Source organism: Parus major, chromosome 18 (assembly GCF_001522545.3).
Source record: "Parus major isolate Abel chromosome 18, Parus_major1.1, whole genome shotgun sequence".
NCBI classification, from domain to species: Eukaryota; Metazoa; Chordata; class Aves; order Passeriformes; family Paridae; genus Parus; species Parus major.
In genome coordinates this window covers 10842832-10853622 of record NC_031786.1, presented here as the reverse complement: position 1 = coordinate 10853622, position 10791 = coordinate 10842832, and positions in this window count along the sequence as shown.

The window sequence follows — 10791 nt, the reverse complement described above, 5'->3', positions numbered from 1 at the left end:
CCCCCGCCCTCCGCTTCCTCCGCCCACCCAGCCCTCTGTCCTTCCCTCCCCTCACGCAGCCGTCCCTCTGTTCCTGCCTCCCTGCCAGCACCGTGCCGTTCAGCAGCCAAGCATCCCCTCCACCCATGGATCGTGGCACCACCACCACTTCCCTTCCACCCTTCACTCATCCATCCACCTATCCATCCATCCATCCATCCATCCATCCATCCATCCATCCATCCATCCATCCATCCATCCCTCTTTCTATCCCTTGTTCCTGCCATTCTGCCCCTCATCCATCCTGCTATTCATCCATCTGCCATTTCCTCCACCAATTTTTCCTTCTTTCCATCCATCCATGCACCTTTCCAACCCTGCACCTGCCACTCCATCCATCCATCCATCCATCCTTCCATCCATCCATCCATCCATCCATCCATCCATCCATCCATCCATCCATCCATCCTCCATCCATTTCTCCTTCCCTCTCTCCATTCCTCCATCCTGTGCAGGATGTTTTCCTTCCCTCGCTGTGCTGCCCTGTACCCTCAGCCCCTCAGTGACAGTGCCAAGCCCAGGCTGGTGACACCAGGCTGGGGATGTGCTGCCGGAGTCTGCTCTGGTGGCACCTGGGAATGGCCTTTTCCTGCTGCCCTCGCAGCTGCTCCTGAGCAAAGGCCCATCCCACCCTGTTTTCTGCCCCCACACCTGTCCCTGCCCCACAGTGCACGGGGCTTGCGGCCAGATCCTGCCTGGTCCTTACTGAGGGCAGGGATCTGGGTGGGTTCCTCTGTGGATTTTGGTTTGTCCAAGAGGGTGACTGCTACCCCTGCTGCTCCAAGACTCAAAAGCTGCTTGGGGACCAAAATAGCTGCGGGTTCTGCAGTGAAATTCCAGTGAATTTTAAAAAAGCAAACCCAGTCAGAGCCAAAATCCGCTTTCACAGGTGACCCACGGAGACAAACGCCCGCTGTGCACAGCACGTGGGACGAGAGCCCCGGGTGCCTGCGTCACCTGCGCCAGGTGACACCCCTGTGGAGGGACATGGGATCAGCCTTTGCCAGCTGAGTGGCCACCAAAGAAATCAGAAGATCACCTTTTTCAGAAGAAATCCCGAGGCAGCAAAAACAGCAGGACAGGGAAGGTGTGGTGTTGATTTCATGATGCCACCTGCCCCAAGGCCCAGGGAATGGCCAAGTGCTCGGGCAGAGCTTTGTGTCCCAGCTCCTCTTGGTCTGAGCTCTTCACTGGATGCCAGTCTGGGATGCCAATCTGACCTTTCCCACCCCTTCTCCCCCATTCCCACCTCCTCGTTTCAGACACAGCTTTTCAGGCAAATCCCTGAACTGGAGGAACCAGGGGGTGTCTGAAGGGCCAAAGCTGCAGAAGCCAAACTCCTCTGGTTACTGGGTCTGCAGTGTGTCCCCTCCTGTCCCCTTCCCTCCCCACCTGAGGCACTGGGAACTCCTCGTTTTGTTCCTGGGGGCCCGGAGCAGCTGAGGAAGTTACCAAACATGGGCTGGGGGGACTCGCGGAGGCGGAAGGAAGCGGAGGAGGGCAGGGAGGGGCCGTGCCAGGGCTGCAGCGGTGACAAACAGCACGTGGGGCCACCAGGCTGACACAGCCAGCTCGGGGAAAGGGCTCTGGAGCAGGGGCACCTCCAAGGGATGTTGACATCAGCATGTTCCTGGGAGCTCCCTGGAGCAGGGAGCTGTGTTCCTCCTTATTGCTAGCTGGTCTGAGTTCAGGGGATCCTGGGGATGCTGGTGCCACACCAGGGTGACAGCAGGCAGTGGGACCAGGTGGCTTTTGGGGTCACACAGAGAGCAGGACTCGCATCCCCAGTGGCTCCCATCCACGAGGAGGGGTAGCAGTGAGCGTGGCTGTGGTGACACCAACAATGATGTTGGAGCTCCAGCCAGAGCATGGCCATGGAGCACTGGCAGCTCCAGCACATTCCAGCTCAGGTCCTGCCCCTGGAGCTGCCCACCAGCCCCAGCAGGAGGAGGAAGCTGAGGCTGTGCTCTAATGAGCTTATTTAGACCTTTGGGCTCTCTGTGAACACCCCAGAGTCAAAGAATGGGTTGGAAAGGACCTTAAAGGTCATCTTGTCCCAGTCCCAGCAGGTGAAGGGACACCTTTTAACGGGACAGGTTGCTCCGAGTCCTGTCCAACTTGGCCGTGGACACGGAAGTTCACTTACACTGAAGTTCAGTTCATCACAGTCTTGTTCCCATTCTCTCTGCTTCGCACCCAGACACACTCCCTGAAACAGCAACTCCAGGTGAGCCCATTGCTCCCCTGTCCCTGAGCTCCCACAGGAATGGAGCATCCCAGCCCAGCAGAGCAGCTCTGCAGCCTCTCCCCAGCACCTGTCCCTTGGAGGGAAGAGGAAGCAGCGTCACTGAAAAGGGAACCTTCTTGTGTCTGGTTTTCCCCACAACTTGTGTTTTTCATTTCTCAGTGCACACCCAGAGGATCCTGAGAGACTCTTCCGCAGCCCTTGAGAAATGAAACTGGGACAGGGACCTTGCTGCGGGCAGATCTGACACCAGAAGCTCCCCTTCCACCTCCCATGGAGGAGGTGACAATGCAACTTTACATGAGCCAATCTGTTGAGGTGACAAAGGTTTTCTGGCCAGTTCTGGGCTGGGAGGGCTCCAGAGCTGTCCCACTTTCGGCAGAGGAGTCTGATCTGCGCTGATCGGGAGCTGCCGCCATTCCCAGCTCTTCTCTCACCCCCGGCTCCGGGCGGGATCCAGCCGAAGCTGGAGCCCCACTCCTCACTGCTCAGAGCTCCTTGCCCTGACAGCAAGGGATTCCTGCCCGGATCCCTCTCCGGGACCTGGAGGAGCGCACACAGCCCCGGGAAGGGGCAGAGCGCTGGGAAGAGCCGGGCTGGGAGCGGCTTTCCCGTGGGCTGAGGTTTCCACCGTGTGTCCTGCCGGAGAACTGCAGCGATGGCATCCCCCGGGGGTGCAGCTCAGCCGGTCCTGTGGGCAGTGAGTCCCCGGAAAACACTTCCCAGAGAGTGCTCTGCCTCTGGCAGCCTCCCTGGTTAGCCCACAGGAGGGACGATGTGAGGGTGCTGAAATTTCGTGGGTCCCGTGGGACCTGCGGCTGCGGTGACCCTCAGTCGCGGCCACCTCGGAGCCTCCAGAGCCAGCAGCACCTTCACTTCCCAAAGCACCACAGCTCCTGGTCAGCAGCCTGCCCTGGACTCGGGAGCTCGCTGCGGGCACTGCCAGGTGAGCTGTGCCCATAAGCAGGGCTCGCTCCAGGTCCTGATGACACTGAATGAATCTGGACAATCCCTGGGGCTGGCTGCACACCAGACCTGTGCTGTGCCACCCCTAGGCCTGGGGACAGCTGGACACATCCCTGGGCAGCCACACATCCAGAGCTGGAGGTGGCAACATTGCAGGGCTGTGAGCCCAGAGTAGCCACGGTTTGTTCTTCCCCACAGCCACGGGGGAACTGAGGCAGCACTGCCCAGCCATGGCCCAGCCTGTCATTGCCATTGCCCCTCTACTTGTGGATGCACATTTTGTGATGGCCAAGATGTAAATTAGGTGTAAATCTGAAAGTCTGGCTAGAAACCACAGGTAAGTTCCTGCACCCCTCGGGAGATGGGCTCTGCCTTCCCAAATGCAGGGGCTGAGATATTTCCACAAGGGACATCCCTGAGGAGCAAGGGACAGCCAAGATCCTCAGCTGGGACACTTGGGGCTGTTTGGCCTCTCCGGAGGTTTTGCTCCCAAATGAGGCTGCAGCGGGAGAGGGGCAGCTCCAGAAAAACAAGGACGGGGATCCATCCCCTTCCAGCCCCTGGAGGGGTCCCTCCCCCCAGACACGACCCATCCTCAATCCCGTCCTGGGCTGGCGCGGTGGGCTTGGCACTGGGACCCCAGCAGATGGCAGCAGGGCCTCAGGGTGAGCGCCTATGGATCGTTTCTTGCTGTGAATTTCCTTTTTTCCCTGCTTACTTTAAACAAAAGTAATCACCCCGTGCAAACCCACTGCAGATGCACCTTGGGATAAGCTGGACTGGGAGAGGGACACTGGCCCTGCACCTTACCCAGGTGACAAACTCGGTGTCCTCTACAGCCACCTGGATGATATGTCTGCATCAGCCATGAGGAGAAAATGGGGTTTGTGGACAGGGTAAATGAGAAAAACGGGACAAAGATCTCACCCAACCCAAGAGAAAGAGGCTGGAAGCAGGACAGAGCCGGGCTGGAGCAGCCCATCCTCAATCCTCCTTTGGGGGTAGCAGGACAAGGGGATGTGCCCAGGTGGGCACACAGAGTTCTGAGCAAGGGCAAATCCAGGACTCTTCCGGGCAGGAGGCACCAACAGGCCCTCTGCTGTCCATAATCCCTTAAACCTCAATCCATTTTGCACCATTCCCAATGGCCAGTTCCATCCTGATGCTTTAATTTGCAGTTAGAGAGAAGTCACTCCATGCTCAGCAAAGCCTCCGAGGTGTCATCAGTGGGTCTAGGCTCAAATCTGTAAACTGGTGTGTTTAAAGCAGGTTGTAAACCCAACCCTCTGGTTTATCAGGGCACCTGTGGCAGGGTGGATGTGCTACAGGTGTCTCCAGGTCTCAGGCAGTGCAGTTTTCTCTGCATTTGGGTGCCACGAATGCAGCTCACACCCCTCATTGACCCTCACAGCAGCGACATTTTAGTGCTTCTGTCACCCCACAGCTTACGGTGCCACCAAATGACCCCGGTAGCTGTGCGAGGAGACAGTGCTGTGGGCAGCATTTGCTGGATGGGAGGTGCTTGCAGCTGGAATTCCGAGGGGCAGCGCCCGCGAGCATCCCGCGGGGTGCCCGGGCCTGGCAGGACCCGGAGCCGAGGATCCAGCGGAATCCAAGCAGGCGCTGTGCTGAGAGAATGGGTTTGCTTTTGTCTAGCGAAAGATGAACAGTGAAAACCAGCAGGAGGTTACTGGAGCCATGGAGGGAAGGGACAGAAAAAAGATCTTCACCTTCTCCTGCCCCTTGTTCTTGAGGCATCGGGAGATGGGATGAGACCTTCAGCTGCCTCTCCTGCCACGGACAGCGAAGGGCTTCCCCGAGGGTACGAGCATCATTATCTGCTCAATGTCTGGGGAAACTGAGGCTGACCCGGCGTGCTCCATTCGCCTTCTCCCACCAGCTCCCCAATCCCCTCCCCTTCGTGCTTCCCGTGCGCTCTGCGGCATTCCCGGGGCTCGGGCACGCCGCGGGATCGGCTCCAGGCGGGCGGCGGTGCCGCTGAGCAGCAGCCGACAGCGAGGAATTCGGCTGGGCAAACAAAATCCCCTCCTCCCGAGGGGACCGCGGAGCAGCGGGGCAGGGGGCCCGGCTGGGGATGCCGCGGAGCCCCCAGCACGCCCTGGTGCGCTGGGAGGGCCGTGCAGGGCTCCGCTCGCTCAGATCCCCCAGTGGCCCGGCCTGGCACGGGCACCACGCCCATGAATGGCACTGGTGGCGGCTGGAAGGACGGACGCAGGCCGGGGGTAAAGCCGCGGAGCTCCGGCAGGGCTGGCTCGGCAGGAACCCAGCGCCGGGATGGGCGGGATGAGCGCTCTGTGTCCCGGGAGGAGGCACGGGAAGGTTCCTCCGCTGGAGCTGCGGCCCCATTCCCAAAGGCCCGGCCGGAGCCGCTCCCGCCGCCTCTCCCCAAGCCCTCCCCTGGGAGGTTAGAGCCACTCGAAGGCCACTTCCTCCAGGCTTAATACATCCTTAATTATAATTAGGATAGGATGGCTGCCAAAAGGAGCCCGAACTCTGCGCAGCGCCCTGGGGACGGTCCTGGAAAACTCGTCCTGACAGATGGCAGAGCTTTGCTCCAGGCTGGCCCAGGGCGCACTCCCAGCACCTCTCAGCAGCATCCCGTGATTTTGGGATGCCAGCAAGACCCCAGCACCCACCGTGCCCTGTCTGGTCTGTGCTTTGATAATCTAAAAAAAAGATCTGCAGAGTGGCACCAAAACCTCAGTGAAGTTTCTCTGAATTAAACATTTAATTAATGAATTTGAACAAAGGGCATGTCCCCATCCCCTCTTCTCTGCACTGATCCCCAGGAATATTTATACAGAAATCGGCCTCCTCCAAACCCAAACCTGTTTCCTTCACCCCACATCTCCCACACCTCAGCCTGGCAGCAGATCCCTGAAATTGAGGTTACAGAAATATGCAGGGACATTCCCTCCATCAGTGCAGGGGGTCCTGCCAGGCCTCCATCAGTTCTGTGCAGGGAGGTTTCCCCAGCTGTGCTGGGGCATTCCCAGTAGCCCGAGCTCCCAACTCAGGTGTTTCTTTCCCCTGGAGCTCAGGTCATTGTTGTGAGGTCACCAAGTCCCTCTTGTCCATCCCTGCAATGTATTGCTCAGAGAATTTTGACTTGGAAACAGCTTCCAAATGCAGGGTAGCTTTGTTTGGGGTGCAGGAGGAGCTGGGCTCTGGAGGGTCTGTGCGTGTTCCTGGACCTGCTTTTCCCCGGCAGCGTGTCCCAGCCTAAGCTGCCTTGATTGTGTCGTTCTCCACCTGCAGCCACCCAAACGAAGCCGTTGTTTCTGTCGGGGAGCACGCAAATAAATCAAAGGTTTTGACAACCTTGCCATCCAGGGGCGTCCCTGTTTTCCTGGGAACATCTGGGAGCCGCAGTGCTGCAGCAGCCGCATCCACCTGCGAGTTCCCTGCAGTGCCTGAGCCGCTCTGGACAAGTCTGGCTCCTGTTCGGGCCAGCCGGGAGCTCTCCTGTGTCCCGCAGCTCTGCTGAAAATGAATCAAATATTACTCACCGACCTTCCCAGCCTGCCTGCCCTAAAGAAAACATTTTGCAAGAGAAAATATAGTATTCCGGAGGCTTATCTCACTTGGTGGCAATTGTGGGTGTGTAATTGAAAACCGAGTAGATCATTAGAGGTTCACAGAGATGCTGAATAGCCCAGTGTTCAGTGGTCTCTGCCAGCCACGGCCAATTTACATTAAAGGCTTGATTCTTCAGCCCACTTCTCAGCCCCTGGGAAATCTCCTCGGTGCTTATTCCTCGTTTGCAAGGACTTTCTACTGCGAGGAAAAGTCTTGCCTGGCTCTGCTGTCTCTGCTGCCCAGGCTGAGCCGGGATGTCCCTCACTGTCTGTGGGCATTTGCAGGGGATTCAGCATCAGCCCCATGTCCAACTCTCCCATCCCAAATTGATATCCAGGCTTGACCCTCCCTTCCTTAAACGGTTACTTTTTAATGTAAAATTCGTTGTTTTATGTATTTTTTTTTTCCTCCTCCATGAATGAAAGGAGCCAGAGGTGTGGTCTCCCGGGAACTGGAGAGAAAACTGGATTAGGGGCCAAGGAACTACAAAGCGATAGGGGAAATTACACTTGTTTGGGAGCAAAGCGTAAATATTAGAGCGACAATAATAACAATAACTGCCTGCCGGGAGCCACGGAGCTTCAGGGTGGAGGATTAAATGTCATGTGCAAATGTTGTCATCCGTGGTGGCAGAGAGACATCGGTCCGGGAAGAGCCAGCGGTGCCTTCTTCCCTAGTTCCCTTGGGACCGCTCTCTCTTCCCTTTCTCCGCGGTGTTTTTATGACCCTTCAAGCCAAGCAACGCGAACCAAGTTAAGGATCAGCATCCCTGCACGATCCCTCGCCCTCCCCCTTCCCTCTCTCATCGTAAAGAAGCGACCGGCTGATCGTTTTCGCATCCCCGAGCCGGTCCTTCGGAGCTGAGGGAATTCGGGAATGCCCCGGGCTCTCTCGCTCCGGTTGCAAACGCCTTTGGGGCAGCGGGGCTGCTCTGCTCTGCGCTCCGGGCCCGGCGCTCCGGTGACGGACGGTCCGTGCGCTGGGGAGCGGGGAGGTGCCGGGGAGCGCCCGGAGGGGACCCGAGAGCGGCACAAGCGGCCTCGGCTGCGGTTCAGCCCCGCCCGGAGCCACACGGTGCCCGCCGGAGGTGAGAGATGCGGCAGCGGCGGGGCGGTGCCGGAGCCGGGCAGGGCAAGCGGAGCGGGCCCCGCGGAGTCTCCTCGGTCGCTCCGCCCGGCTCCGGCCGCCGCTGCCCCCGCGCTTGCGGAGCGAAGTTTGGGGGGTTTGAGGGGAGCAGCCCGGGCCGCCCGCCGTGCCCGTGTTTAAAAGATCGCGGAGATATTTTCACACCTTAAACCGCCGTCCCCCTCTCCCCTCCAGTCCCCATCGCCTTGATTTAGTCCTTGGTAATTAATTTGGCATTTCAGAATAGCTACTGGGCTGGATAATGGCCTCATTCATCTCCCCAGCCTAATCTGAACAGAAACTGGAAGAAAAGCTTTCAGAAAGACAGAAACTGCCATTCGGCAACTGCTCAAAAGAACTGTCACTCCAGGGGAATAAATCGCTCCTGATTATTTCAACCCGGGTCTTCTCTGCTTTTCCAGCCGCTCCCGGTCCCGCCGGGGAACGGCCCCCCGAGAGCCGAGGAGGAGAAGAGCCGCTCGGGCTTCCCCCTCCCTTCTCCAAGCCCGGGCGGTGCAGGGGGAGGTGGGCGAGGAGCAGCGCATTGTTCCCGGGGAGGAGGACGAGCTCCGGCACCCGAAGCCATTTGACTTTTAAAACAGGCTCCGAGCGCTGGGGCCGCCTTTCCCGCTGCCCCCAGTGCGGCTGAAATAAAGCCCGTCCCGGTTCTCCGTTCTCGGGGCTTCTCCCCGGCCAAACACCGAGGAACGGGGACGCTCCGCTCTGGCCCGGCCCGGTCCGGCCCTGGGCCCGCTCCCGGGCAGGGACCGGGGTACCGAAGATGATGCTTCAGTGTGGTCCCAGCGGTGTTTCGTTATCGGTGTAGGTACCGGAGATACTCCGGTGCTGGTCCCAGCAATGTTCCGACCACGGTGCTGGTAGCAGCGAGGCTCCGGCCCCGGTGCTGGTACCGGAGATGCTTCGGCGTCTCACAGGGGCTGCCTTCGGCAAGGGTCCGTCCCCTCCCGAGACAGGACACGGCCGGGACTGGCTGATGCTTCATGACAGGAAAATCAGATCCGAAGCGGGGCGATAAGGGAAGGGCACGGCCTGGTGGCCCGAGCATCCCCCCCGTTCCATCCTCGCGGGCCGGCCCCAGGCCCCTGCCCCTGGAGGGCCCGGCAGAGTCGGGCCCGGGACCGGCGAGCTGTGCCTCGGTCCCCGCGGAGCTGCTTACATGCATTTAATAGCTCGAGGGCGAGGTAATTAGAGGAGAAAGCCTCAGTAAATCACGTTAATGACCGCAAGAGCCATTACAAACCCCGGGGGTTGTGAAACACCGAATAAACCCAGAGAGAAGGGCAGGAGGGCGGCGAGAGACGCAGCCCCGGGAGTGCCGGCGGGCAGCGGAACCCCGCGCTCGGCAGCGCCGGGAGCTTGTTAAATTAACACCCTGCTAATGGGATTAGGCAGCACCTCGGCTTTGCGGGGGAGTTCCGCGGGGATCAGCTTTCCTTAGATTCACCCCAAGTTTTGCTGTGAGGTGGTGAAAGACCGTGTGGGCTTTGAGGGGCCGCCGGGCGACCGTTAGAAGCTCTCAAGAACTTTAAAGAAACGCTGACATTTCAGCCCTGCCCTGGGCACTGGGGGCACTCCCGGGACCGCGGTCGGGCCGGCGAGACGGTCCGGAAGAGCCCGGAGCCAGCGGAGCCAGACCCGCATCTTTCCCCGGAGTATCGAGGCTCCTGGCACCTGCTGCGCCCCGAGCGGGCCCCGCATGTCCCTCCCGGGCACATGAGCCGTCCCCCTGTCCCCCTGTCCCCCTGTCCCTCCGCAGCCCCGGCACGGCCGCGCACGGGACAGGGAACCCGCGGCAATAGCTGGTCCCGGACACGCGTGGCTCAAGGAAAATCGCCAGGCGAGTAAAGCGGGGGATCACAAACGAGGGTGATGCTCATGGCAGGCACCTGCAGGGGTCTGTGGGCCCGAAATGGGCGCTCCCGGATGGGCATTCCCGTCCGTTGTCCCTGCCGGGGCCACCCGGGGCCGCGGTGATGTCCCAGAGCCTCTGTCCCGGCCTGGCCCCACGGTCCGGGACAGCTTAATCTGAATTATCTCCCTCCCTCCTTGAGGTGGACGAGAGCACACACACCCCGCTCCATCCCAATTCTGCAAAAGGGCCGTAATTGAAGAGTGGGGTTAAAACCTTTTCCGGGACTGGCGTATCCCGGGAGTGTCCCTGGGTGCATCGGGTGGGACCAGAGGGACCGGACCGCCAGTCCCGGCTCGGCCGCATCCCCAGGCACACACAGCCTTTCTCCTCCCCCGGCGATGGAGGGCGCCGGCAGCGGGACGGAGGGGCTGTTTCCCGGGGAAGAGTTAACAAATCCCGGGAGCGGCGGGGCTGGGGGGGCGGCTGGGGGGGTCCGGGGGGAGCGATGGGGGCAGGGAGGCTGCGGAGCCCCGCTGCCCTGCAGGGAAGGCGGTTGCATTGCCAAAGACGTCCCGCTGGGCTAGCAGGCCCGGGAGCAGATTAATCAGGCACTAATTCAATTTACAACAACCACTTTTATTCAGCTCGGTGGCAAGGAATTCAAAGCGGGGAGAGAGGCGGGCGGAGAGGAGGGGGCGGAGGCCGGCCTGGGGCTCGCCGCTGCCCGGGCAGCCCCCGTCCCCTCGGGCCGCCCCGCCGAGGCTCTCCGGGGAGGGGACCGAGCCGCCGTGCCAGGGCCCGGCCGCTTGAGTGACACGGCGTGGGCAGCGCTCCGAGAGAGGGCACCTCCGTTGGAAAAATAAAAGTGCCCTTTTAATCAAAGAGGGAGAGAAGGGGGGCGAGCAGGGCGGTCGGGAGACGAGGGAGGGAAACTCTCCGCTCC